The following is a 25,446-nucleotide window of genomic DNA, read 5'->3' on the forward strand; positions in this document are numbered from 1 at the left end:
AGACGGAACGCCTTCAGTGCGAACGCGGAGTGCCTGCAGCCACGCTGGTCCTCGGCCGCCCTGCTTTACCGCCGTGCCGTGTGCGCCTCCCACCAGCACCCGGACTGGGCCCCCAGCGCGCATCTCCTTACAGGGCCTCCCTGTCCGCTATGGGGATTTTCCTTCTTGCGCGATGTTGTGTCCTTCCTGAAACAAGTTTCTGGTTTTGGTTTGGTTTGGTTTGGTTTTTTGTTCTATGTGAGTTTTTTTTAAATAAGATTTTGGTTTTTTTTTTAATTGAAGTATGCTAATTTGCCAGAAGGGGAGTGAAAAACTAAGCCGTGGGTGCTGAGGCCTCCCACCAAGCAGCGCTAGGAGCTACCCCTAGCAGGGAGCATCTTCTGAGGTCTGAATTCAAAATATCACTGTGGTGTCTGAAGTCAGACATCCAGGTACATGCTGAGTTTCTTCAACAAAGTGCTGAGAGGTGATCAGGCATGAAGCCCAGCTTCTTGTTATCCTCATCCCTTTGAATTACTGGCAAAGTTTTTGGAATGCAAAGGATAATTTCTGCTATTTGGGCTGAAAAGCCTTTAACCAAATATAAACTCTCTACTGTTAATTGTACTTTTTTTTTTTTTAACTCTGCCATGTGGTCCCTGACACTCTGCAAGAAAAAGACTGAGGTTTCTTCTCTCAAATGAATGGGATAATTGGTGATTAGACAAGATCATGAACCTGTCCCAACCCCAAAATGGCCTAACACTTCCACTTGGGCCTGTTTGATGTTTGTTTTCTTATATCCTCTTCCCCAGTGTTTTACCCCTACAGGACTGGGAATTATGAACACTTGTTGAGTATTCACATATTTGCTTTCAAATCTAAAGAGTAGTACTCTAAAGTTCCCACACATTGTAGAAAAAGCTCAGAAGTTGAAACTCATCAAAATACCGGTGGCTAATTTGCTTTAAAAATCACGCCTCCCCAGAAGATGACAGCCTGGTATTTTCTATTGAAACCTATCTGAACACTTCAGTCTGTCTTTTAGGGAGGGAATTTCCTATAGATGAATCTAGCAGAGCCTAAAGTCTCATGATGATCCTTGACGGAATTTGAATTGGTGGCTTTTTCCCATGGAGTACAAAAGAAACCTGACCCAGGCTTTGGTCCTCATGTCTTGTCTCTATCAATGACAGCAGCAGCAAACCGCGGCTCAGCTGCTCAAGTGCAGTGACTGGCACGGCTGTCGGAAAGTAATAGGAGAAGTGTCAGGGAAGACCGGGGGTAGCAGAGGCGAGAATGAGGCCGAGTGTGATCCCCAGGCCCCACCAAGATTAAATGTGCAAGTGTCTTTCTTCTCTAATTAGACATTTATATCGTTCACTTTCCAACCTTAAGAAACAGCCAAGGAGAGTCTGAGTGTGCCAGTTTTACTACTGACCTTTCACAGCTTTGCCAAGAAAAGACCCTTCTTGGAGTAGGGGTGGAAGGGAGGGAAAGACCTATCCTTCCCAAGGCAAGCACAGCCAGCCAGTCCTTCCCAAGGGCCCAGTGTCACAGGCGGAGACTCTGGGAGTGAAGGACGGTCTGTTGAATGTTTGCATCTTAAATCCAAAGAATTTATCCCATATGCTACAGGCAGCCTCAGATCACGGAAGCATTTCCCTGTGGTTTCTGAATGGAACAGCTTGTCTCTTCTTGCTGCTTTACAAGCATAAAGAAGAGGAAATATATACTCAAGTTTGGGGATAAGTTACAGACACATGCTTAGTGCTTCACATCCTGTGACTGTAAACATTCATGCTGCCTTCTCTCCCCCCTCTCTCTGACTTTTGGGAGATTCTGAGCATTTCTGAGGACACAGAAATCTTTAACAATGTGTATGTTTTACTCAATCTATGTCTAACCCTTGCTCTCAAAAAAATGCCAGTTGCTGTAATGCGATGTAACAGTAGTAGAGAATTAGTGTGATATTGTGGAAGAAGCAGAGGCCAGACAGAGCAGAGACCTTTGTTCCAGGGCTGGTTCCACTACTCACTGATTATTTGGCCTCAAATAGAGCACCTCACTTCTCTGGGCTTTGATTTTCTACTATCCAAAATGAGATGGGAAGCAGGGTAGGCAGGCCATCCCAGCTAGCAACATAGCAAATGTAGGCGTCTATCAATTATTGATATGATTTATTCATGCCCTCCAGCCATTTATATATACCCCAAAACACACACATACACACACATGCAAATATATTTTTACGAAATTTTATATATACCCCAAAACACACCCATACACACACATGTAAATATATTTTTAAGAAATTTTAAAACTAAGAATAGTTCTTAAATAAAGGCAGGTCTAGAATCAATCATGTTAATAACAACACCACCTTAAGATGATATATAGTGGGTGGAGCCTTGAACAATATGGGGGTTTGGGGCGCCAACCTTCCTTCCAGTCAAAAATCCTCATTAGGGCTTCCCTGGTGGCACAGTGGTTGAGAGTCCGCCTGCTGATGCAGGGGACACGGGTTCGTGCCCCGGTCCGGGAGGGTCCCACGTGCCGCGGAGCGGCTGGGCCCATGAGCCATGGCCGCTGAGCCTGCGCATCCGGAGCCTGTGCTCCGCAATGGGAGAGGCCACAGCAGAGAGAGGCCCGCGTACCACAAAAAAAAAAAAAAAAAAAAATCCTCATTAACTTAGAGTCAGCCCTCCATCTCCACAGTTTCTCCATATTCACAGATTCAACCAACCTGGATGCTATATTACTGAAGTATTTATTATACTATTGAAAAAAACCAGCATATAAGTGGACCTGTGCAGTTCAAACCTGTGTTGTTCATGGATCAACTGTGATTCTTTCCCAAAAAATGCTATCTATTCTACTCTGTTCTTTTTTTTATATATAAATTTTCTTATTTCTTTGTTTTTATTTTTGGCTGTACTGGGTCTTCGTTGCTGCGCACTGGCTTTCTCTAATTGCAGCGAGCCGGGGCTACTCTTCGTTGGGGTGCACGGGCTTCTCATTGCGGTGGCTTCTCTTGTTGCAGAGCACGGGCTCCAGGCACGTGGGCTTCAGTAGTCGTGGCACTTGGGTTTGTTAGTTGTGGCTCACGGGCTCTAGAGCACAGGCTCAGTAGTTGTGGCGCACGGGCTTACTTGCTCCGTGGCATGTGGGATCTTCCCGGGCCAGGGCTCGAACCTGTATCCCCTGAATTGGCAGGCGGATTCTTAACCATTGTGCCACCAGGGAAGCCCTACTCTGTTCTTTTGATTGCTCATGCCAAAACCTGGGAACAAACTTTGACTCTTTTCTCTCCCATCCCATATTCCCTCGATCACGAAATCCTGCCTGCTTCACTGTGAAATAGACCTTGACTCAGAACACCCCTCTTTTGGTCTCCTCAGTATTTCCCTATCTTCACCCTCCACCGACTCCATCCTCAGCATGATGGCCAGTATCTCTTCTAGAACATAAGACAGATCCTATGTCACTTCTGATCCTGTGCCTCCAGAGGTTTCCTTCTCATTCAGAGTTAAGCCCACACTCCTGCATGTTTCATGACCTAACAGCCTAGGAGCTCTGACTTGGTCCCCCACCCTCTGACTCTTCCTGCTTTCCCCTGCTATCCCTGCGGCAGCTACACCAGCCTCACGCTATTCCTCCAACCCACCAGGCACACACCCACCTCAAGGCCTTTGCCCAGAATATTCTTTCGCCACCACCCCCAACCTTCACCATTTGCCTTCCCACTCTCCTCAAGTCTCTCATCAAATGAGAGACTTCCCCTGACCCCCATCCTGCTCCAACACTCCAAAACTCCTTACTCTGTTTTATCCTTACTCTACACCTCTTGACATTTATTTAGTTGTTAATTTATTTATACTTTCTGATTTCTCCTCCAAACCAGCTCCCATTGAATACAGGTGCCAGGAGGTCAGGGGCATTGTCTGTTTTGTTCCTTGATAATCCTCATGACTAGAGCAGTAGCTACCATGCAGTAGGAGCTCAATAAGCATCATGAAATGAACAAAAGCTTTCAACACAGCACTAATGAACATCAGCCCTGGGAGTCTAGTGGCTTAAATAGATATAATAGTGAAGCAGGCCAGCATGGGCCCTGGCTGATGGAGCTTGCATTTTAGTGGAAGAAAACTTACTAAATGTAGTATTTATTTATTTATTAAGTTTAAATAATCTCAGACAGGGATAAGTAATCATGGAATAAAAAGAAGGGCTAAGGGTAGGTATGAAGGACTACTTTAAGTAGGGCAGTCAGGAAAGACCTCGCAGGGGCAATAATTTGAGCTGAGACCTGACTGACAACAAAGAGGCAGCCAGGTGTAGAAAAGCATTCCAGGCAGAGGAGACAGCAATGCAAAGGCCCTGAGGCAGGAAGAAAGCTTGGTGCTTTGCAAGAACAAACCGAACATCCATGTGGCTAGAGCATGGTATGCCAGCAAGAGCAGGGAGGAGGTGAGGACTGAGAGATAAACAGAGGCTAGACCACAGAAGGCCATAACAAAACACACACATTTCAAGTCCAAGAGGAAGCTATGGGAGGCACTGAAGCAGGAGAGTGATAATTTGACATTTTTAAAAGATGACTCTGACTTCTCTGTGGAGAACAGATTTTCCATAAAGGAAGAGTAGAAGCAGCTGGGAGCCTATCCTGCAGATGTTCAAGGGGAGATGACCATGGCTTGAACCAAGATACAGTGGCGGAGAGAGTGATTAACTGTCAGGAAGCTAAAATGGTTGTTATTATCCCCATTTATAAAATAGGAGACAGAACCCTACAGAAGTTGAGATGTTCTCAAAATGGCATTGCAAATGAGTGGCAGAGTAAGGGCCAGAACTTAGTTCTCTTGATTCCCAGCTGAATTTTAGGAGGCTAATAAGAATCCATCTGTTGAATGAATTAGTCCCAATAACTAAAGAAAGGAACTCAGCTCTAGCAAAATGTCTCCCATAAAGTCATACCACAGACTCCTCTCCCCCTGAACTTCAGTACTTGTCTTCTCAGGGAAATCCAAATGCAGACAGACCTGAAAGTGACAGGCAGGGGCCACTTACATGTGTCCTCTCTCTCCTGGTCATACATACAGTTTGGAGCTGAGCAGTGTGGTATGGCTAGTTCACCAACAACTGCTTCTGGAAAAGGGAATAAATAACAACTGGAGTTTAACTAACAAGACCTCATAGCATGTTCTCCCCTGGGTGAGCCTCCCAGAGGAGGGACGGCAGCTGAGGACAGACGACGGAACAGAGGAATCTCCACAGAGCAGAGAGGCTCAGGGAACCACAGGCACAAACATTTGGGCAGTTCAGTGTCTGCTAACTAATAGTCCACTGTCAGGACCTTGACCGTGACTGATGAGGTTGGGAGCCTCTTGAGGAGGAATGTTGCCAGAAACTTGGGAAGAGCCTCCTAGTTCAAGTCAGCAGACCCAGATTCTAGTGCAGGCTCTGATATCTGCTGGGCCTCTGTTGGGTGGGGCAGTGGAGGGTAGGTATGGGGGGCAGATCTGATTAGTGGTTCCATCCCTGGGGCTCCTGGGAGGATTGTGTAAATGTGGCTTTATCACTCTCTTCTCTCTTTTGAAGAGTTAAATAGAAGCCATATATTTATCCACAATATAAAAGGCTGAAGTGTTATAAGTTTTTAGTTAAAGTAGAAAAGTAATTATGTCTTAATAAAGCAATTCAGAAGAAATCTTTTTTAAACTAATTATGAGGTAGAGATGAAGGAAAGTAACAGAAGGGATCCTTGATGGTGATTAGGTTGAGAACACAGGGCTCGCTGATCCCCGATTCCTATCAGCTTTAACAGTCTAGAGACCAGACTATTGACAGTCCCTGGGAGGCATTCACATGAGGTGCCTCAAAAAGATCAAATGCACATGTATCCACAATGGGTCCCAGATACTCCTATAATCCCATCACAAGGCCATTTTCTGGTGTAAAGTCACTTTCCAAGTGGGTTAATGTAGATAAGGTATGACCAGGTTGGAAGAGCGTGGGAGCAGGAATCAGGAAGCCCAGGTTCTGGGTCTACAATGCATTTAAATAGCTGAACCATTCTGAGCCTCTGTTTTTTGACCTGTAAAATGGGCAGTATTAGACTAGGTGATCTTTAAGGCCCCTGCTAACTTAAGTTCTATAATTCTGGGAATTTCAATAAGGTCATTCAGCTTTAACCTGAGTTCCCTAGAAAACAGAGGCTAAGGCAAAAGATATTGTGCTGATATTTCAGTGCAAGGGTACACCCTCAGGGGTAAAAAGAAGGATAGGGAAATGAGGTAGAGAAGTGGGGGAGAACACATACAAGGAAGGACTTCATCGAGCCAGGCACACCTTTGCAACAAATACAGCACACTGCTCAGTCTCAGGAACCGCATCTCAGAACAATCCACAGGGGGAAAGAAAGGAGAGTATTTATCTATTGGTGCCTTTCCATCTCCCATCATCCATCAAAACCCTCTCGACAGAGTATTAACTCCCCTGTGTCACCCAGACCCATCAGACATCCACCAGGACAGCCAGAACCAGTGGAGGGTGTGGGGCACTGCCCAGCTCCTTGTCAGTATCCCCTGGTCAGGACCCAATGGCCAGCTGCTGGGATTGCGGCCATTGACAGCTCTCAGCTGAGGCCCTCTGTGGGAACTGCGGTCAGAGAGAGAACACCACCTCAGCCAGGGTCACACCCCCTGCCGAGGGTAGCCTGCATCCAGTGACCAGTTGATAAGGGAATACAAAGGCTCAGCCCCATTGCTTCAGTTTGGGACAACTGTGATTGACCATCCTAACAGCAGACCTTCCCATGCCTCCGCAGAGGCCTTTGTTGCAAAATCATCACACTCCATCCCCTCCCTCTGTCCAACCTCACTCTGCTGGACAGAAGCAGCCTGAACCTAAATCTCAGGAACACATGACAGTAATTTTAAGCAAGTTAGAGGAAAAAATCCAAAGACGTATTGTTCCTCTATTCTCTACCATTGTTATGGCAAGGGACCAAATGCTTTGTGTCATTCTGCTTTAAATTCAGAATCACTGTTGAGGACAAAGAGGACCATTTGTTATTGCCTGAGAAGCTCCCGCCCAAGAAATGACTAGTTATGAATATGCATATCAAGTCAAAAAGTTAAACTTCTTAGTATTTACATGGAATAGCAATAATAACAATACTTTGGGTTTTTTGTTTTTAATTCCTAATGCTCCTGAGTATCCCCGCTTTCTTCGCAGACTTCTCTGACTCTCCCAGAATGAAGAAGGCCAAACAGCCCATAAATAATTGTCTTGTCTGCATTTAAGAAGAATCCCAGGAGAGCCTTTTGCTTCTACTGCCAACACACTCCCCAAGCACATGATAATGATTCTGAGTCTTGTCCTTTATACAAGACCAGCTCTGACCACATGCTGTCCGAAGAAACCCTTGCTTTCTGTGTCTTCTAAGGCCCATTTCCCTGCTTGCCTATCAGCAGAAGCGAGAGACATCTGGTATTCTGTCTGGGCAACATGGCACTAAGGGTAGGGGAGGAATCATATCCAAACTTAAACATTCAGTACAGAAGATCCACTTTGGAACCTGGATGATCTCTATTCACTGTTGACACTGATCAATAAACTACTATGTAATTGTCCTTTTTTTTCTTTCTTTTTCTGCTTTAAGTGGCACTAATCAGAGTATAGTGCCCACAGCAGGAGCAATAAAAATCTCTTTCCTCTCTGCAGTCTGGATCATGCTATATTGAACTGGCAAAGGACTGGAGACAACTAGTAGATGGACCAAAAGAAAACATCATAATGTGGAGACTTAAAACACATGTTCTACAAAGAATCAATGAAAGCACAGGGAATCTGGACCTGGAGAAGCAAGTCGGCATTGTCTTTATGTGGAAGTGTGGACTAGGGTCAAGACAGCAGGTGTATTCTTTGTAATTTTTACCTGTTCAGATTGTTGGTGGCAAGAAGTAGAAACTAAATAGTTAATGTAAAAAGAAAAAAAAAGAGGAAGAGGAGGAAGAAAAGGAGGAGAAAGAAGAGGAGAAAAAATTGAAGTGGAACTAGAAGAAAAACCATCACTTATTGAAGAGATATGAGGTAGTTCAAAGAATAGAAGAAAAACCTGAGTTCTAGACTCAGAAGCAGTGGGGAACAGGACAGGCCCAGGGACCCAGGTAGGAGTTGTGGTCAACAGGATGATGGAGCTCCTACCTCTCTTGCCCTCATTTCACATTCTCAAGAATCAGCGTCCCTTTGGCCCACCTTGTGTCACATGTCCACCACTTGGCTGGTAAATGGCTTGGCTGCCAGTACCAACCAGTAGGAGACAAGTTAGTCCCCAAAGGAAAACCAGGTGCAGTTCCCAAAAGAAGGGAGAAGGAATCTTGAATAGTCTAAATCAGCTGTTCAAAGGTAATCCACAGACCAGCAGCAGCAGTACCTGGGAGCTTGTTAGAAATGCAGATGCTCTGGCAGAACCTCAAACCTACTGAATCAGAATGTCTGGGGATTGGCCCCAGGAATCTGTATTGTGATAATTTCTTAAGCAAGCCCAAATTGAGAAGTGCTAGTCTGAACAGTGAGCTCTAATCCAGGTTCCAGAGTGTATAAGTAGGACAAATAGAATGAAAGTTAAAAGAATAGATTTTAGACAGAAATAAGGAAAAAATGTCCATGTGTCATAACAAGCACAGACACAGGTAGCCCAAGGAACCAGGAAGCTCCCTACAGGAGGAACTGATTAGAATGTTGGAGAGCTGATTCAACATCAAATGACCTTTAAAGTCCCTTCTAACCCTGAAGATTTTGACCATGACTCACTTTAAATATCTACTGATCTCTGATTATGACATATAATGCTTCTAGAGAGACTAATTCTCTTTGAATTGTCTATGAATAAAGTAACTCTCTCCATCCCAAAGAGAACACAGAAGAGCTTGTAGACCCATACCCCAGGGGCAGAGAGAACTTTTCTGTCTTGATGTTTGCAGCTGCCTTGGCCATAGTTAGACCTCCCCAGGGAGAGGGTGAGCATTGGTTGGGCAGGCTTAGAAGAAGCCTGGACTCGGACTTTTCCAAGGGGTCACAGGGCATATCAGCTGCTAGTCCTAATAAAAGTTCTCTTTCATGGTCCAGCATCTAGTGATTCACCTCGTCCAGAGGTTGTCCAAATTGTGAGCTGGATCATAGAACCCAAAACCAAACCAAACCAAAACAGTACTGTGACAAAGCGAGAGGCATGGACATATATACACTATCAAACGTAAGGTAGATAGCTAGTGGGAGGCAGCCTCATAGCACAGGGAGATCAGCTCGGTGCTTTGTGACCACCTGGAGGGGTGGGATAGGGAGGGTGGGAGGGAGGGAGACGCAAGAGGGACGGGATATGGGAACAGATGTATATGTATAACTGATTCACTTTGTTATAAAGCAGAAACTAACACACCATTGTAAAGCAATTATACTCCAATAAAGTTGTAAAAAAAACAGTAAATATATATTGGACAGATAAAGAAAAATCAAAAAAGAAAACAAAAATGGTCACACATGAACATCAGTATGAGTTATTTTTTGGACTGGAATAGCATTTCTCCCAATCAAAAATTATTCTGAAGAATGTAGAAAGGAAATAAACATTTCTCTTTAATCTCTATGCTTGGCTATGAGGATGAATTATAGAATATTTTCCAACTACTCAGTTGGGAAATCCTTTTTCACAGAAATAACACATTTCTTCAAAATAGACTCTAAATCAGTCAATGAGAGTGACCCCTTTTATAAAAAGTGAAATCAATCCTGATGTTTCTCATTCTCTCAAAATGATTGGCATTGCTTCCAAGCACTGAAATGATTTGTTTCCCTTTGCATCTACTTAAAGCCAATGATACAGAAAAGTGATAAAATGCCACTGACAAAACAGCTGTACAGCTCTCAGTTCTTATGGAAGGGGAATTTTCACTCATAACGTAGTTTTATATTCATTTAGACCCATAAATGTACACACTGACTGTTAGGGGATGGCTGTGAATCTCCCAAGTTTGTTCATAAATGTTCTGAATGAAGAAGTGTGAAGAGTATGTGACAGAATATAAAAGGCCTTCGCAGAAGCTTGCCTGCTGCAGTTTTTTTACTCTTGACAGACACTTTATGTTGTAAACACCTAAGCGCTGGCTTTATCTCTCCTCTGCCAAAACCATTTCCTGAGTCTTGACAAGTTTAAAATCTGTTTGGTAAGCATATAATCACTCAGTTTTATAAGGCACAAGTCTTATTAAAGACTACGGTGGAATGTTTAAATGGAAAAAAGAACCTAATTATATAGAGAAAAATAATTTGATGGAGATTAAAAAAAACACATCAACTGAAATTATTTTTTTCAGAGAGGAGCTAACACTTATTCTTTTTTTGGCTTTGACTGTTTTATTGTCATTTACCTTTTTTTTCCATGAAAAGGGGTGGCTATATTATTTTTTAGGTGGCAACAAAAGATTTTATACGTTCACCATCTGGGAACACAAACAAGGTAGTTAATTGAGTCCATCCTGTATCAACTGATGCAGGCCATTCTCCTCACTGATTCCAGAATTATATCTCTAAACAATAATTGGATTAGGTCATTCCCACTGTCACCGTCCATCAAGTCCATGAGAAAATTCAAACACAGTTGTGTAGTATTCAAGGGTTTACTTTACCATCTGGCCCCATCTGGCTTTCTCGCTTCCTCCTTTGCTGTTCCCCTTCTTCCCACACACAATTTACACTCCAGTCGCATTAAACCATTCTCAGTTCCCACACATGTGCATCATTTCTATAGCCTCCTGCCCTGGTTCACACCACTCACTCTGCCAGGACTGCACTTCTCCTTTCAGAACGTGTTCATATTTTATCTCTAGAGTGAAGCCTGATTAACATTCTTTCCTGGTTCTCATATTGGATACCAGAGTATAGAGGTTTCTCCAAAAATCTGTCTCCCTCAGCAAACTGTGGGCTCTAAGGACACAGCCAATCATTATTCTTTATTTTTCTTTGTAATTTCAATATCACCTGCCAGGTAAAGGTCTCAAGAAATGTATGTTGAATGGATGAGTGGTTAAGTAAATGAATGAATCAAGTATGAGTGCATTACTAGAGGCCCAAAGAATACAGAAACACAGTAGACCAGTCTAGAGACTAGACTACTTACCAGTAAATCTCTTAATGCAACAGGAATACTTAGAAATCAACCTACCGATAAGTATTTCTTGTAACGACCATAGTGTTAATGGCAAATGTCAACAAACTTTTCAGATAATGAACCATTGCTATGATAAACACAAAAGAATTAAATAACATGATCCCTGTTCTTCAAGTCTCTTCAGAAAATTATCTTACAAACTTTACTCTCTGAAAATAAATCTTTCAAAATTGTAATAAGTGTCCACTTTCTGCCCTTAAGTTTTCCCCAGCAAATTATTAAAACTCATGTCTTCCTGAGACTCTGCAGAAAGCAATAGAAAGTAGATGACAGCTTGAACCAGAGAGCCTGTACCTGTCAACATCCTACTTTGTTCCTTCTTACAGAAGTAAATGTTTCACCTCAGACCTGAAGGATGAAATGAAGTTAGAGGAAGAGTTAGGACAGAAGCATATCAAGGAGAAGGAATAGCAGAATGGAGATATTAAGGTTAGAAAGGAGCTTGGTGTGCTTGAGGCCCAGAGGGAAGGCATTATGACTGGAATAGAGTAAGAAAGGATCCTATGGCCTGAGATAACTAATGTCAGACACCAAACCACAGATCCAGGAAGCTCAGGGAACACCAAGCATGTTAAATGCCAAGAAAAATATGCCTAGACCTATCATATCCAAATTTCAGAAAATCAAAGATTAAGAAAAAATATTGAAATAAACCAAAGAATGAAAGCACCTTTACCTAGACAGGAGGAAAGATAAGAATTACATCTAACTTCTCTTCGAAAATCATGTAAGCAAGAAGAGAGTGGAGTGAAATATTTAAGACAGTGAGATAAAAAAAATCCCACCAATCTAGACTTCTGTAAGCAGAGAAATTATCCTTCAAAAGTTAAGTAGATGGGCTTCCCTGGTGGCACAGTGGTTGAGAGTCCGCCTGCCAATGCATGGGACACGAGTTCGTGTCCCGGTCTGGGAAGATCCCACATGCCGCGAAGCAGCTGGGCCCGTGAGCCATGGCTGCTGAGCCTGCGCATCCAGAGCCTGTGCTCCGCAACGGGAGAGGCCACAACAGTGAGAGGCCCGCATACCGCAAAAAAAAAAAAAAAAGTTAAGGAGAAATAAAGATTTTCTCTGACCAAAAAAAAAAAAAAATTGTTATAGCAGCACCAACTGACTAAGGACAAGAGGTTAATATCCAGATACCTAAAAACTCCTACAACTCCAACAACAACAACAACAACAAAAACCAAGTAAAAATGGACAAAGGACCTGAATAAACATTTTTCCAAAGAAGATTTATAAATGGTCAAGAAGCATATGAAAACATACTCAACATCACTAATCACTAGGGAAATGCAAGTCAAAACCACAATGAGATACCACCTCATACACATTAGGATGGCTATTATCAAGAAAAACAAAGAAGAAGAAGAAAAAGAAAAAAGAAAAGAACAAGTGTTGGTCAGGATGTGGAGAAGTTAGAACCCTTGTGGACTGTTGCTGGTGCACAAAAAAATGGTGCTGTCACTACGGAAAACCGTATGGCAATTCCTCAAAAAAATCAAACATATAATTCCACTTTTGTGTATATGCCCAAAAGATCCTGTGGTTCCACTTTTTTGTATATGCCCAAAAGCACTAAAATCAGGGATTAGAGAGATATTTTTACACCCATATTCACAATTACCAAAAAGTGGAAGCAACCCAAGTGTCCATCAACAGGTAAATAGATCAGAAATGAGGTATGTACATACAATGGAATATTATTCAGCCTTAACAAGGGGAAAAATAATGACACATACTACAACATGGGATGAAACTTAAAGACATATGCTAAGTGAATAAAATGAAAACTACTGTATGATTCCACATCTATGAAGTACCTAGAATAGTCAAACGCATAAAGATAGTAAGTAGGATGGTGGCTGACTGGAGCTGAGGGGAGAGGGGAATGGGAGTTTTTGTTTAATAGGTATAGAATTTCAGTTGCAGAAGATGAAAAGTGTTCTGTGGATGGATGATGGTAATAGTTGCACAACAATGTAAACTTATGTAATGCCACTGAAGAGTACACTTAAAAATGGCTAAAATGGTCAGTTTTATATTATGTATATTTTACCACAATACAAAATATAAAAAGTAAATGTGTAAGATAAAAATGTATAAAGATAAAAAATTTATATACAGAATGATGTAAATTATGTAGAATGAAAAAATTAAAATCCTAGGGGAAAATGCACAAAATATTAACAGCTAATCTTTTTGGAGTAGAGTGATGGTTACTTTTTAAAAATCCCATGTATGTACTTTCTAAATGGTTTCTAATAAATGTTTATTATGGGACTTCCCTGGGGGCACAACGGTTAAGAATCCACCTACCAATGCAGGGGACACGGGTTCAAGCCCTGGTCTGGGAAGATCCCACATGCCGCGGAGCAACTAAGCCCGTGTGCCACAACTACTGAGCCTGTGCTCTAGAGCCCACGAGCCACAACTACTGAACCCGCGTGCTGCAACTACTGAAGCCCACATGCCTAGAGCCCATGCTCTGCAACAAGACAAGCCACCACAATGAGAAGCCCATGCACCGCAACAAAGAGTAGCCCCCACCCGCCACAACTAGAGAAAGCCTGCACGTAACAACGAAGACCCAACGCAGCCAAAAATGAATAAATAAATAAATTTTAAAATAATAATAAAGTATGTTCTGTTATAAAAAAATGTTTATTACTTTTATAGTAAAACAAACTAAAAGAAAAATTATGCAGCTAAGGGAATATACAATTAGCAGAAACATATATTTGATATAAGGCAGAAACTGAGAAATCAGTAATGCTCACAGAGAGCCTAAAGGTCAGTGAGGAAAATAGTGCGGACATCAACCTGAAATTGATGAGGTAAGTAAAAATCAGTCTATGTGTTTGAGCTACTTATATATGAACATAAACATCATTCTGGTTTTAAAAAGAATCTCAGATCTATTAAAATCAGGGGCAGAGGGAATAAAACAAGGTCACCGACATCACTTGGATTGTTGTAGCTAAGAAAACTCAAGATAGCATGAAAATGGAAATATATTTTTTCTTCCTTTTACTTTAAAGAAGATCTGTAGCTTTACCATCATGATGTTTCTAAGATGTCATTAAAGTTGATAGGAGTGAAACTATATAGAGCAGCCCAGGACCTCCAATGAGTCAGCAAACTCATTACTTATGAAATACAAAATAATCAACAAGAGCAAGATGATTCAATGAAGAAAAAAGAGCCAAAACTGACCAATAGGAAGGAGAGTTGTGAGACTCAGAGACAATCTTCTCAAGGTACATAAGGGCTACACCATTTGAAATTGGGCTCAAAAACAAAACAAATTACTTTTTTAATATCTGGGAAGAAATTTTATAACAGCTTGAGTAATAACAAATTCAATATTCCCCTTTCTATTTATAAATTCAAGCTCTTATACCAGGCTGGAGAACTGGCTGGCTGACTCTCCTTTATACAAGTTTATCCTCAGATATCCTAGCTTAGAGCAGAGCTCTGGCAAACTGTGATAGATACATTCCTTTCTGGAGGGGAGAGAAGAGGGAAAGAAGCACTTCCAAATCTCTAATGTTCTGTCCTGGGTATCTTTGAAAATATTAAATATGCTCAACCTTTGCCCAAGCAATTCTACTTCTAGGAATACACCCTAAAGAAATTATTGTACAACTATCCCAAAGTAAGTGGACAAGTGATGTCCATGGCATGATTTTTAGTAAAGGAAAAAATCTGAAGTCAACCTAAATGCCCATCAGTTTGAGAATGGTTAAATAAAACATGAACTGTTCAAACTAGGAATACTATGCAGCCATTAAACAAAATCAATTATATTTGTATATTCTGACATAAAAGGATGTCCAAATTTTTAATAACATATACAATGTAATAAAATAAATAAAAAGGAAACCAAAATTTCAACAACATATACAATGTAATGTATGTGTAAAAAAGTATATATGTGTGTGTATTTGAACATGTATGTGTGTATATATGTATGTGTATATATATGACTGTATAGAAAAAGGTAATAAAAATAATAGCAAACACTGATAGCCTCAGCAATAACATATTTTTAGCAATAATACTCAAGGGAGTCAGCGTGGATAAGAAAGGATGGGGAGAGGCTAGCCATTTTTAATTTACAACCTTATATATTGATAAAAACTTTTTCTAATTCTAGATATTAACTAAGTTAAAAGCATTTAAACTTATTTTAAATTTGGCTCTTTTAAAATTTTCTAACAATGTTCAGAAGTAGAGCTTAGAAACCAAGCTTATTACAAAATTAAGAAGTCATCAAAAACCATATTATTCTAATATATGTAATATATGAGAACATTTCAGGCTCTTTACTCATCATGAAAAAAAGTCTTCTGGATAACTATGGTTACTGCTTTTGTCAAGCCTCCCAAGACCTTTAAAAAGAGGCAGAATCTTTACCCAAATGGTGAGCATAAATTAAATAGCATTTCCATGTTTCTGTAGCAGAACCATCCTATAACACAGCTCCTGGTCTGAGCTAGCTCACTATTGGTCTGAAGGAAGGGAAAAACATTACCAACATTTTCCTGGTGATGATAATAGCCACCATAAGCCACATACGATCTGTGAAGAATGCCAGGGACTGTCCTGGTGGCTTAGTGGTTAAGAATCCGCCTGCCAATGCAGGAGACATGGGTTCAAGCCCTGGTCCAGCAAGATCCCACATGCCGTGGAGCAACTAAGCCCATGCACCACAACTACTGAGCCTGTGCTCTAGGGTCCACAAGCCACAACTGCTGAACCCGTGTGCCAAAACTACTGAAGCCTGTGTGCCTAGAGCCCGTGTTCCACAACAAAAGAAGCCACCACAATAAGAAGCCTGTGCACCACAACAAAGAGTAGCCCCTGTTCGCCAGAACTAGAGAAAGCCCGCACACAGCAATGAAGACCCAATGCAGCCAAAAATAAATTAATTTAAAAAAATAATAATGAGAATGGACTATGTTTAAAAAAAAAAGAATGCCACAGTTACAGGTGCTGTGCCTATAACATGATCAGCCCTAAAATATTTATCAAATGGAGAAGAGAATGAATTAATGAATGAATGAACAGATAAAGCCGTCATCTCAGAGGCTGCTGGCCTTCTGCATATTCAACCCTGTCATGGTTAGGTTTGACTTGTTTGTCGTATGTGACCCAATCATCAATAGCAAGGTTGGTTTCATTTATATAGTACAGTATAGCGGTCATTACAGCTTATGCAAGAAAGAAGACAAGGTTTCAAAGCAAAGGAAACTACAAACAAGACAAAAAGACAACCCTCAGAATAGGAGAAAATATTTGCAAATGAATCAATGGACAAAGGATTAATCTCTAAAATATATAAACAGCTCATGCAGCTCAATATGAAAAAAAACAACCCAATCCAAAAATGGGCAGAAGACCTAAATAGACATTTCTCCAAAGAAGACATACAGATGGCCAAAAGCACATGAAAAGCTGCTCAACATCACTAATTATTAGAGAAATGCAAATCAAAACTACAATGAGGTATCACTTCACACCTCTTAGAATGGGCATCATCAGAAAATCTACAAACAACAAATGCTGGAGAGGGTGTGGAGAAAAGGGAACCCTCTTGCACTGTTGGTGGGAATCTAAATTGATACAGCCACTATGGAGAACAGTATGGAGGTTCCTTAAAAAACTAAAAATAGAACTACCATATGACCCAGCAATCCTACTATTGGGCATATACCCTGAGAAAACCATAATTCAAAAAGACACATGCACCCCAATGTTCACTGCAACACTATTTACAATAGCCAGGTCATGGAAGCAACCTAAATGCCCATCAACAGACAAATGGATAAAGAAGATGTGGTACATATATACAATGGAATATTAGTCAGCCATAAAAAGGAACGAAATTGTGTCATTTGTAGAGATGTAGTTGGATCTAGAGACCGTCATACAGAGTGAAGTCAGAAAGAGAAAAACAAATATCGTATATTAACGCATATATGTGGAACCTAGAAAAATGGTACAGATGAACCGGCTTGCAGGGCAGAAATTGAGACACAGATGTAGAGAACAAACATATGGACACCAAGGGGGGAAAGCGGAGGGAGGGGGATGTGATGAATTGGGAGATTGGGATTGACATATATATACAAATATGTATAAAATAGATAACTAATAAGAACCTGCTGTACAAAAAAATAAAAATAAAATTCAAAAAAAATTTTTAAAAAAAGAAGACAAGGTTTCACAGGGTCCTACATGAGCTTTTTTAGTTCATAAGACATTCAAAGACAAGAGTCTGAAATTAAGAGCAAAATCAGGAAACTTACCTGTAGGAGAAAAAAACAGGTGGTACATAAGACCATTTGGTCAAAGCAGGAAAGGCCAATGATGGTGACTGTCTAGTAGTAACCATGGCAGTCCAGTCCCAGGAAGACTGGTTTGGCTGTGTTTCAGCACCAGGAAATATAATCATTTGGAGGCCTAGACATGAGCTCAACATAATGGGGTGGAATATGTTCCTACAAAGAGATTTCCCTTATTAGTCATGGTCCCTAACTGCCAGGAAAGCAGAAGAATGACAAAGACCAACTTGACTTGCAATAACATTGGAGATTTTATTGCCCCTATGAAGCCAATAGGCAATTTAATGGCTCAAACACATTTAAATAAGAAAACTTTGACAAATTATGTATCATTTTTAAAACATTTTCTGTTATCAACATATTACAGTCCATTCCAATTTCAACCCCCTGAAGCACCATAAAAACCTCATCTCATGGAAAGCAGAGAGCTATTATTAGCAGAAAGAGGAGCAACCCAAATTCAGATATGTCTGCCTTCTTTTTTTTTTTTTTTTGCGGTATGCGGGCCTCTCACTGTCGTGGCCTCCCCCGTTGCGGAGCACAGGCTCCGGACGCGCAGGCTCCGGACGCGCAGGCTCAGCGGCCATGGCTCACGGGCCCAGCCGCTCCGCGGCATATGGGATCCTCCCAGACCGGGGCACGAACCCGTATCCCCTGCATCGGCAGGCGGACTCTCAACCACTTGCGCCACCAGGGAGGCCCTGTCTGCCTTCTTTTTGAAAGCGCTCAGCCTTCTGGAACATTTTAAATTTCTCCTGCACTTATACTAATCATGGAAAGCTTTAGAACTGGAAAAATAACAACTTCAAAGGAAATGCTCTGGAGGTATGCAAATAAAATTAGAATGTATTTTAAAGTAATAAATATATCAGTTAATTCATGAACTAGGTAAAATAAATCAATAATACAAGGAAAAAGTACTTCTAAATACAAAAAATGCTCTTTTTAAATGAAATCAATATTTACTGAACACCTGTAATTGTGCTAGGTAGTACCCTTGGCCATGAAATAGAGAGCAAAATATATTTGCAACAAAGGTGGTAAATTGATCAGAAAAACAACAAGATCGCTATAGGTACATGAGCAAAGGATACAGACAATTCCCAAAAGAGGGCATAGCCTGAAAAAATAAATATATGAAAAACCTGATCAAGTAGTGATCAGAGATGTAAATTAAGATCATAATGAGATTGTTTTGATTATCAAATTAATAAAGATAATGAATGAAAAATATCTTCTTAATTTTACTATAATAATAGCTTTGGGTGTCTGTATTTCATCTATTTAATTTGCTAAAATCCACATATTTTGAATTTAGTTAGATAAGTTAATTTTTATTGCTAATTATTTCTGATTAATTCCTATTTAATATTCTAACAAAGTTCTGAATTTACATAATCTGAAAGTAACATAATTTAGTTTCCAAACCAAACAATCTTTTTCCTGTGTTGATTTTAATATACAGAAGATGCTTTTTTCCAAAATGCTCAAACACATCCCACTCTTTGACCCCCTAGATAAATATCTCTCAAAGGACTTTAAACAGTGCTTTCCTCGAGCTATAGCTAACTAAACTCCCTTAGATTAATAACTCAGAACTCTTCTCACCTTGAATTATCCCCATTATGGATAAAATTAAGCCATTTAATCTAACTATAAATTAAAGCATATCCATATTCAAATAAGCACAGCCCATGAGAATATTCTTGGGTACTGTTTATAGATCTAGAAATAAAGTTGCAGGGGCTACATTTTCATTAATGCAATGGAATTACACTCAAAGGAATGGGAGTGCCAGATGCTGGGTGGGAGGCTGGAGAGAAGGAGATCAGATCGGAACGCATCTGTCTTTCAGGCCTTGAGCAGCTTGATATGGAGGAGCACGAGCTCACTCCAGATAAATCCATTTTGTTTTAAGTTTCGGAAGTTCCTGATTTGGCAAAATAGATCAAGTCATAGTTCTTCTAAATTCTTTCTCTTAATCTAGAGCAGTAATTCTCCAGGTGCACGTGGGTGGAATACTCCTAAGGGTGGTGGTATATGCTACAGTGATGGGGTGGGGAGAATGTGTAGCTTGAAAAAGCATAGGATATACTTTCCTGAGTAGAAAAGACAGAGGCAGAGCTGTAGGGAATGACTCATAACTTGAGGTGCACTCTGTCTAAGGAGCAGCCTGGATGAAGAGGAGCAAAAAATGTACAGGACCGCTGCTCCTGAGTGTTAAGACGGTCTGATCAGGGTGTTTCCATAGGTAGAGACTGGAAATCTGCCATCCCCCTGCAAGGTGTTCTCCTTTTTCTGAGTTATCAGCCCCACGCGATCAACCAGGCCACAGCTGACTCTGGGCACAGTTGTAAAGTATGGCTTTTGTACAATCCCATCTCTTCTAATAGGGGTCATTTCAGTCCACTGGGGGCCTTGTCTCTTCCTGCTCTGAGGTGTGATTCAGCTTAAGATAGAAGATATTCTAAGATAAAACTGATTTGAAATATGATAGTTACCAAAGATGAGTACCTAGGTAAGTGGATTCTTGGGCAGATGTGTGTTGACATGGATTATAAAATTGTAAGATGCAGTCATAATGATAATATTTAGGGGAACAAAAAACATAAAGAATACAGGAAAAAGATATAAAGAAATTTCTTGAGCAAGAGCAGCAGAGATGATCACCTACTGCAGAGTTAAACCACATATTCTGTAACCCAAGTGAGACCAATATTGATTTCCAGAATATTTATAAAAACAATCATCCCAAGTAGCCATTTATGGCAGCATCTATTAACCTACTAGTTCACCAAGCAGTGTAGTATAATGGATATCATATCAAACTTTCTGTCTCATCTCTTACTAGTTGTATGTCCTTCAGCAATTTTTCATCATCATTCTGCCAGTCTCCTCATCTGTAAAATTTGACTTGACCATAACATCTGTCTCAAATATTTTTCATGATGACTAAGTACATTAGTAAAGGCAAAGAACTAAGTACTATATCTAGCATGAAGTAAGCACTCAATAATCACTAGCCATTACTATTGCCAACACTGGAAATTATCTTTAATTTTTATATCTTATATTATATTTTTATATCTTTACAACTCTTTGAGCTTTGTCAATTCAGTTTTATTGTTGTCTTCATTTGCATTTGCCTTATAAATATAATTGAATTGTTTCATATGTATTAACCATTTATTATTTTTATATTGGAAATTAGTCATTTCCCTTGTCCATTTTCCTCACTTGCCTTTTTTTTTTAAACTGATTTGCAGATATTTTCCTAAGTCTGGCTTTTTAGATTTTTTAAATTATATTTTAAAGTATCATCTCATAAAAAGGAATTTAAACAATACATTTTTCAGTCATGAAACCTATTTGAAGTTTTTTCAAGACACCAAGATCTTAAGGCATTTTAAATATAAAGAAACTGAAGGCTAAGCTTATGGCTATAAAATAAAATCTGAAATATATATATATACTTTATGGAAATTTTGTTAGAAAATGCTTCCAAGTCCTTTTTATAGAACTCCTATCAACAAGGGCTTGGAAGTATGTATTTCACAATTATGGGCTGTTGTAGAATGTATAACATCATACTGCCCTTGCATAACCCTGATCAGTGCAACTGGATCTTCTTCAACAAGACTCCTCTCCACATGAAATGCAACAAGGCTGTCTATTTCAAAGCAAATATACATCCTCCAAAGTGCCTGGAACACAGACAGCATCAGAACAGGCCATTACAGATTCCTTCTGGTAGTTCACAGAGCAAGAGCATCCAGAAATTTGCACACTCTATAAATAACAGAGCAGAGGCAACTCTATTTCAAAGGAGCTCTTTCTTTCTTTTTTTTCTTAATTAAAAAGGAAAGGTAGAACCTCAATTTAAACAGTGCTGGATAGGACTTTAGCTTAATGAATATAAATTAAGCTAATGTACCCATCAAGCTAAGTCTCAAATAAGGTTTTGAAGCTTCTAGTTAATTGTCCATAAAAGCCCTGTCATAACTTTTATTGTTTCTCAATAAAATGTAAAATGTTTTGATATCACACACACAAAAAGCAAGGGCCAGACCAAATCACTTATCTCTAACCTCTAGTATCCATCTGTCAACATAAAGATACTTAGATGTCCTCAATACTTCCTTATAACTTCATTCAATAATAGTCATTGCTGTTGAGTCAAATAGTTAATGATTGCCTACTATGTGATGAGACAGGAAATACATAATAGATATGTTAGTTCTCATCTATACCAGTCATGGAATTTAGGGACCAGCAGGGAAGACTGGCAATGACAACATAGTAAGAGAAGTTAGGAGGAGTTTCCAACCAGCTCCCTGGAGAAGTAACCTCCAAGCTGAGATCTTAAGAATATGAAGAAAAGTAAGCAAAGGGAGAAATAAATTCCAAGTATAGGGAAATGCAATTGCAAAGGTAAGGAAAAGAAAAAACTAAAACTTTGCCAATTATATCTAAACAAAACTGGATGAAAAAAGACAACAAAGCACTCTCCTTACCCTGAGGAGTTTACAGTCCCACTGGAAAAACAAGAGGAGCAATCAGGTTGTACCAGTCAGTAAATCACACACAAGTCATGATCTATGTAAAGCTCTCCAAGAAAAGGAAGGGTTTTTATGAATGGCATATATTCCAATGCTTTTTAAATTCACTTAACAATAATTGATTTTTGGTGAGGTGAAGCTTCAAACTTTGGAATTGGACTACCTGAGTTAAAATTCCTGTTCCATGCACTCAAGGTCCAGCACCCTTAGCTCCTTTCACTGGTATATGAGAGTCTCAACAGGCCTCACTGGGGGTGGTCCTGGAATAATACACTGAACAAGATGTGCTTCCCAGGGTTCAAAGATCTTACAGTTTTGTAGTAAAGACTGATAATAAAGTCAGACATTTTCAATTTGTTTAGCTACTTACTAATCATGAGGAAAACTGGATGCTGCTAAAGAAAAAAAAAACATAAAGCAAAAAAATAAAAATAATGTAAGACATAGGGACAAAAAAGCTGGTAGCATTGGTGGGTGGTGAGAGATAAGTAAGAAATTATATCAAAAGACTCAGGAAAGAGATCTGAGCTTTAGATGCTCATTGAAGCTTCAGAACAGATTGAGATTTACCAAAGAAAATATATGTAGTAAAAAGAGACAAGGGTCTAGGACAGTATCCAAAAAGTGCAGATTTTAAGTAATGGACAAAGGAAAAGACACCCACAAAGAAGCCTGAGAAGAAAGAAAGGGAGGGGGAGAGAAAGAGGGAGTGAGGAGAGAGAGAGAAGGAGAACTAGAAGAGTATGGTGTCACAAAATCCAAGAAAAGATGGGGAGTTTTTTTTTAATGGATACAGAGCTTCTGTTAGTAGTGATGAAAAGTTTTGTAAATAGATACTGGTGATGGTTGAACGACACTGTGAATGTAGTTAATGTCATGGAATTGTACACTTTAAAATAGTTTAAATGGCAATTTTATGTTATATACATTTTACTACAATAAAAAAAATAGCAACAAAAAATCTGAGGAAAAGAGTGTTTCAAGAAGGAGACTGGTCAAGTGATGTTGTTGCTCTTACAAGTTTTAGTAAGATAAGGGATAAAAAGTATACCTTTGAGTATGCTAATGAGACTGTCCACGTTAGTAGTGTTGGTCTGTGCTTCAGAGAAGAAGGGAGAGAAGAAGTCAGGGTGCAGTGGGTAGAGGAATAAATGGAGAAGTGAGGTGGACAAACACCGACAAGTCTTTAAGGAGCTTTGCCTGAAAAGAGAAGACAGACAGGATGGCAGCTCAAAAGGACCCTGCGGTTGAAAGATTTTTATGTCCTTTGTAAGGTGGAAATAGCTGAGCATTTCCTTTACTGTAATGTATTCCTAGATAAAACTCTTGCCTCTATGAGTAGATTTGAGCAGAAAAGGTGGGAAAAAATTCCTTAGTGAGACAACCATCAATTCCAAAAGCACAAAGGAGTTGAGTGAGACTAGTTTATCACCTGCCTTTACTCCAGATAAATGGTTGTCTTTTCCATTCCTAAAGGATCTCCAAGATTCATCAGCCCTCTCTATTAGTCTGTTCCATGGTGTAGTCATCCATAAAGACAGGAAGACCCTCCTTTATCAAATAGAACTCTCTATGTGCACTTTCATTCCACTTTCTCTGGCTCTGGTCTGCACAGTGGTATATTAAGGGCATTTGTTAAATGACACCTCAGTCATTGATTCCTCAGATTAAGCCCAGTGTTTCAGCCCTTACTCCCAGACTCTACCTCTAACCTATTTTTCAACTCTACTTCCAGGCTTCCTCCAATTTCTCAACATTGTGCTCATTGATCAATATCTGTTTTTTTATTTCTGCTTTCCTTCCTCTTTTCTCTGAAATATCTGTCAAACTCAATGTTTGATTATGTTTCAATCAATCTTTAAAGAGTTGCTGAGAGAAGCTTCCCAAACAGTTCCATGCCTATGTAACCAACCTGTTCTTGGGGAAAATTTAAAACTGGGTTCTCACTGAATTTCTTCCCTTGGCAAATCCTGCAGCCTAATTGTCTTTCTCATGTTCCATCTCCACAACCCATTAAGAATCCATCCATTTATTCAGAAAATATTTAGGGAGGCCATTCTACATGCCAGAAACCATGACAGGCACTGGTTTTACAAGAAAGAGCAAAATAGACACAGATCGTGCCCTGCAGTCTAATGAAGAAGCCAAACGTTAACCAAATTATCACATAAATGCGTGTAAAATTGTAAGTTTGGTGAGTGGAATGAAGTAGAGTTGAAGCAGTAGGAGAACTGAAAATAAGTCAATTTGACCTAGTTATTGAAGTCAAAAGAGTTTCCCTAAGGAGGTAGCAACTGAGCTGAAACCTGAAAGAGGAGTAGGAAGTAACTGGGCTAAAGAATGCATAAAAGAGAGAAAGGTTTTGAAGGGAGAGGACTATGTGAAAATATCCCATTGTGTAAGGCACAAAAGAGGCTGAGAGAGGCCCGTAGCTGTGAAAGAGGTTGGGAAAGAATACCATGTGAAATTAGGCTGGAGGTGCAGAAGGGTCTTGTTAAGGATTTTGTTCTTTGAAATGAGCAATCTGGTTGCAGTATTTAGGGCCGAATGGAGGGTGACTGAAACATCATTCAACACTGGTCAGGAGGGTGGGACTGAGATAATGTTATTTCAGACTAGGATGGATCCAAGAGGTAAAATTTTAGGAGGTAAAATTGACAAGACTTGATAATGGATTACATATAGTGGATATGGTGCAGGGCGGCAGTGGGGGGAGTGGGTAAGGTGGATATGGGGGTGGGTAAGGTAGGGGTAGAATGATTCCTGGGTTTCCAGCTTGAGCAGCTGGATGGAGGATGGTCCTGTTCACTGAGATAAGAGACACTGGGAGAGTTTAATGAGGATGATTGGGATTGGTGCAGCCTGAGTTTGGAGCTGAGTTTGAGGTGACTTTGCAGCACCTAGGAGATAGTGGTGAGCAAATAGAGAAGTCTGGTGTGCATTCCACACAAGGTCACTTTAGGTCATACATCAATTTTATTTTTATTTTTATATGTTTAATTTAATGTGTTGCAACAAATTATTTCAGAAATGTTAAGTAGAATTTTGTGACTCCATTTAAAATCAATTTTTTAATTAAATAAAATAATGATAGTAGAGGTAATATTGGATTGAGAAATCTTGTATGGTACATAAATATTACACAAATAAAGTTTGGAAAACTATGGCTAGGTGAAATTTAGCCCTCAATTTAATTAACAACTTTAAAAAAACAATAATAATTCATCTAACTGAAAGTTTAGACATGTTTCCAAACCATGTATACAGACACTTACAGATAATGAGAGAAATAATTTCAGGACATTAGAAGGGAAAGAAAGGCTTATAT

The sequence above is a fragment of the Mesoplodon densirostris genome, chromosome 3 (genome assembly GCF_025265405.1).
Source record: "Mesoplodon densirostris isolate mMesDen1 chromosome 3, mMesDen1 primary haplotype, whole genome shotgun sequence".
In the NCBI taxonomy this organism is placed as follows: Eukaryota; Metazoa; Chordata; class Mammalia; order Artiodactyla; family Ziphiidae; genus Mesoplodon; species Mesoplodon densirostris.